This window comes from Rhipicephalus sanguineus, chromosome 5 (assembly GCF_013339695.2).
Source record: "Rhipicephalus sanguineus isolate Rsan-2018 chromosome 5, BIME_Rsan_1.4, whole genome shotgun sequence".
In the NCBI taxonomy this organism is placed as follows: domain Eukaryota; kingdom Metazoa; phylum Arthropoda; class Arachnida; order Ixodida; family Ixodidae; genus Rhipicephalus; species Rhipicephalus sanguineus.
This window is the reverse complement of record NC_051180.1, coordinates 190,927,603-190,933,146: the sequence shown is the minus strand read 5'-3', so window position 1 is coordinate 190,933,146 and position 5,544 is coordinate 190,927,603.

Here is a 5,544-nt window from a genome sequence, read left to right as displayed (position 1 = left end):
CATCCGAGCACGTTGCCAAGTCCTTAAGCACGAACGGGGTCGGCTTGGTGTGACGTGCTGCTGGTGACGGGTGCAGTAAGGCCATTGTGCGACGCAGCCGGGCGACAAAGTCTGTCGGGTCCGAGCTGGTGATGTCGGAAGTTGGAGAGGAGAGAAGTTCCTAGGTAGGCGAAGCGGCTCCCCGTAAACCAGTTCTGCGGGCGTTGCCTGGATGTCTGGTTTGAAAGTGGCGCGCAGACCAAGAGCGACGGCCGGGAGAGCCTCGACCCAAGTTGAGTTAGGGCGGCACGTGATAGCTGCCTTGAGCTGCCGGTGAAATCGCTCAATCATCCCGTTGGCGCAGGGGTGGGAGCTGGTGCTCCTTGAGCGCTCGAACCCGGTGGAAAGTCCGAGGAGCCTGAGGAGCTGGGACTCGAATTGCCGTCCTTGATCGGTTGTGACGCGACGAGGAGTGCCGAAGCGGGAAATCCAGCCGGTGAAGAAGGCCGAGGCGACGTCTTCTGCGGTAATCCTTTCGAGCGGCAATACTTCGGGCCATCGAGTGTACCGATCGATGGCGGTGAGGCAGTAGCGGTAAGGCCCGACCAGTGGAAGGGGACCAATGATGCCGATGTGGACCTGTTGAAACCGCTGCGACTGCAGGGGGAATGCCCCGAGCGGTGATGTGACGTGCCGGGTGATTTTGGCGCGCCGACATGGAATGCACGTGCATGCCCAGGTGCGGCAGTCCCGTTGCAATGAGGGCCAAACATAGCGGTCAGTCACAAAGCGTGTAGAAGCGGGGATGCCGGGGTGACTGAGGTTGTGTAACTGGCTGAAAACGCTGCGGCCATGCGGCGAAGGGACATATGGTCTCCCTCGTCCGGTGGATATGTCCCAGTAGAGAGTATCCGTCGACCCAGGGACGGCGACTTGTTGAAGTTGAAGAGAGCAGCCATTTTCGAGGAGCTGCTGGAGTTCGGCGTCCGTTTTGTGAGCGTTGGCGAGGGTGCCAGTCGTAACGGGTGGCAGCTCGACAGCAGAGACGCGCGAGAGTGCGTCGGCGACCACGTTATTCTTTAGAATGGGGCATAGCGCTAACACACACGGACGAGGAAGAGACAACAGGACAGGCGCTAACTTTCAACTGATTGTTTATTTCCGAAAGCAACGGTATAAATAGATCCGTACGCAAAGCACCACTCATCGCCCATGAAAACCTGCAGCGTCAAGAAAGGCGAATTCATTAGCAGTGAGCGCCACCGACGGGCAGCTGACACAGCTATCACCGGCCCTCGCGATCATGGCGGCTTCCACAATCTCTCTGGTAGTCTTATCTGCATTCCTATATACGACTGCGCACTCGTTAAACAACGCTTGACACCCACAATCATTCCAATGCACAGACACGTGCCCATCACGATAACGGCCCAACTTCTGCTTGTGTTCCCTTAGCCTATCATTCAGGCATCTCCCCGACTGCCCAATGTAGACCTTGCCGCAAGAAAACGGGAACCGATACACTGCATTATTTACACATGGCACATATGGATTCTAATGTTTCTTCACACATTCTGCACGCCTCGTGGCTAATGGATCCGTGGCCTTGCAAATGCTCATTAGTTTCTGTGGGGCACAAAAAAGCCCATCTACCTTAACCTTCTGGCTAATTTTCTTCAGGGCGTGTGACACGTTGTGAATATACGGCACAACAACCTTTTTCATTCCCTGAGAAGTGTTTACACAGGTATCAATCTGTCTATTTAATTTTCTTAGCCCACTTTCTGCTACTGAGATAAGTACATGTTCGGGGTAACCTGCCATTAAAAGGCGCTCCTTCTGATTAACAAAACTACTAGATATCTTATGGGGGCATGATTTACGAAGCGCGTTGCCAAAACAAAGGGTGGCAATCGTTCGCTTCACCAGCTTAGAATGGGATGACTGATATGGAAGCAGCATCTTGTTGTCGCGAGGGTGATAATCCCAACACACATGATGTTCAAACAGAAATATTCTTAGGTCTAAAAACTGAATGGCATCCTTAACGGGTAGCTCATGTGTTATCACCAGACTGTCAAGATGATGGGTGAAAAGGTTAACTACATCACTAACATGTTGAGTGGAGTCGTACAAAACAAGGTAATCGTCTACGTATCTGAACACTTTGGTGATCTTCACCGCTGACATGCATGCTTCGATCCGTCTGTCATAATGGGCCAAAAGAATATCACTTAAAATGGGCGCCAGACACGACCCAATACAAACCCCTTCTTTTTGAAGATACACCTGTCCATCATATTCAACATACGTTGACCTTAAATAAAACGTAAGAAGTTCTAAGAACCTGCTAGCTGACATGCCCGTCTTTGTTTGAAACGTGATTACGCCATAATGGTCAATACAATCTTCAACACACGACAACAGCGGTTTCTGTGGCATGGAGTAATATAAATCTTTAACGTCAATGGAGCAGGCGGAAATACCTTTGTCAGTGTTCGTTCTTAGGAACTGTACCACATCATTCGAGCTTTTAGCAACGAACGGATCCTCAACGCGCAACATGCGGAGTGCACCCTGAAGAAACCCGCTCAGCTCCTTCTGCCATGTGCCTATCTCCGAAACTATCACCCTAAAAGGCCATCCTTGTTTGTGAGTTTTCACTGAGAACATTACCTTCAAATGAAGGTCATCACTTTTGGCTATGCACTTCGTTAGCTTGTCTAATTTGAGATCAGAGCATATCTTTTTCCCCTCCGCTTTCACTTTTTTCAACGAAACATTAACGCATCTCTTCATTACAGTGTTCACCGCTTCATGGGCTTTTGTTGCAAACTCACCTTCTGTGAGGACAACAAATCCACCGTCTTTATCCGCTGGCAGAACGCACAGGGAATTGTCCCGCAGAAATTGCTGCACTCGACGAACTGGCAGGTGATTCGATGCAGGCCTCTTTCGGGACACCACGCTGACACATTCATTCACGAGACTGTCTTCGTCACTGTTCGGTGCTGCACTAGCTACACGTCTTGCGATGGAAATCAGCTCGGTAGCCGACTTCTTAGGTTCGGCGGCGAACTTGGGTCCATGGCTTAGCGTCTTCTTGACATAGTCAGGAACGCAAACATCCCCCGATGTCTTGACCGCTTGAGTCGGGACGTGACGAACCTTTGGCAGGCGGGCTCGCAAACTTGACAAAGCCACCGGCCACATCCACTCTGTCATGCGATCTGTGATGCGACGAAATTCTTGGGTTCGATAGTAGGCTTCCGACTTGTGCCTGGCAGACAAACCGATTCCCTGTTGCAGGATACTCCTGTAGATCCTGGCCTGTCGTTGCCACTCTGACCTGAGTATTTTGCAAATCCTCATTCCATGATTGAATGAAGGCGCAAAGCCACCGAATAGTAGCTTAACTTCTTCAGGAAGAACTTTCGCCTTGATGTGGAAGGAAAGCGTCTGGCGCGGCATGTAGAAATGGCGATGAGGGGAACTATTGCACAGGGATCAGAAATACTACACGCAAAAGAGCCCGAGGTACTAGAAATAAAGTTTGTCAACGTGGATTTTTGTGCTAGTTGGTTATATGCTTCAGAATGGGGCATAGCGCTAACACACACGGACGAGGAAGAAACAACAGGACAGGCGCTAACTTTCAACTGATTGTTTATTTCCGAAAGCAACGGTATAAATAGATCCGTACGCAAAGCACCTGACGCTGCAGGTTTTCATGGGCGATGAGTGGTGCTTTGCGTACGGATCTATTTATACCGTTGCTTTCGGAAATAAACAATCAGTTGAAAGTTAGCGCCCGTCCTGTGTATGTGTGCCTTACTTGTGTCTACGTCTGGTTTTTTTGCGCTACAAATATGTTTACTAGTGCTTCCATATCAGTCATCCCATTCTAAGCTGGTGAAGCGAGCAATTGCCACCCTTTGTTTTGGCAACGCGCTTCGCAAATCATGCCCCCATAAGATATCTAGTAGTTTTGTTAATCAGAAGGAGCGCCTTTTAATGGCAGGTTACCCCGAACATGTGCTTATCTCAGTAGCAGAAAGTGGGCTAAGAAAATTAGACAGATTGATACCTGTGTAAACAGTTCTCAGGGAATGAAAAAAGTTGTTGTGCCGTATATTCACAACGTGTCACACGCCCTGAAGAAAATTGGCCAGAAGGTTAAGGTAGATGTGCTTTTTTCTGCCTCACAGAAACTAATGAGCATTTGCAAGGCCACGGACCCATTAGCCAAGAGGCGTGCAGAATGTGTGAAGAAACATCAGAATCCATATGTGCCATGTGTAAATAATGCAGTGTATCGGTTCCCGTTTTCTTGCGGCAAGGTCTACATTGGGCAGTCGGGGAGATGCCTGAATGATAGGCTAAGGGAACACAAGCAGAAGTTGGGCCGTTATCGTGATGGGCACGTGTCTGTGCATTGTAATGATTGTGGGTGTCAAGCGTTGTTTAACGAGTGTACAGTCGTCTATAGGAATGCAGATAAGACTACCAGAGAGATTGTGGAAGCCGCCATGATCGCGAGGGCCGGTGATAGCTGTGTCAGCTGCCCGTCGGTGGCGCTCACTGCTAATGAATTGGCCTTTCTTGACGCTGCAGGTTTTCATGGGCGATGAGTGGTGCTTTGCGTACGGATCTATTTATACCGTTGCTTTCGGAAATAAACAATCAGTTGAAAGTTAGCGCCTGTCCTGTTGTCTCTTCCTCGTCCGTGTGTGTTAGCGCTATGCCCCATTCTGAAGCATATAACCAACTAGCCCAAAAATCCACGTTGACACACGTTATTCTTTCCGCTGATGTGTTGGATGTTTGTGGTAAGCTCGGCGATAAAGGACAGTTGGTTCTGCTGGACCGGTGGAAGTTTTTCGCCTCGTTGGGAGAAGGCGTAAGTGATAGGTTTGTGGTCAGTGTAGATGGTGCAGTGCTGTGCATCGAGAATATGGCGAAAGTGTTGGACCGCTTCGTAGATGGCGAGAAGCTCTCTGTAGTAGGACGGCCATGTTGTCTACGCAGGGGCCGAAGTTGCATCGGCGATGCCCGTAGACGAGGGTGTTTTTGGACTGGACAGTTTCTTCGAAAAAAAATGCCAACGGGTACCAGTTTTGGCCCACGCGCTGCATCAGGGAGGCTTCGACGGCGGTGCTTGAGGCATCCGTGAAAAGGCCCAAGGGAGCCTCTGGCTTGGGATGCGAAAGTAGAGTGGCGTTGCAGAGGGCAGTTTTGCAGTCTTCGAACGCTTGAGGTAAAAGTGGTGTCCAAGCGACAGGATGGTTGCCTCGTAGTCCAGCCAACGCGTCATGAAGAGGGGCCTCATATGCGGCCGCTTTAGACACGAAGCGCCTGTAAAAGTTGAGCATGCCCAGGAAACGGCGGAGGTCTTTCGCAGTGACAGGCCGCGCATAGTTCTTAAGGGCCAAGATGCGGTCAGGCAAGGGTGTACTCCCTTCTGAAGAAATTTGATGGCCAAGAAACGTGACGACGGGGGCGCCAAGCGTGCTCTTCTAGACGTTTATGAGTAAGCCGTGGTCGTTGACACGTTGAAACAATTGG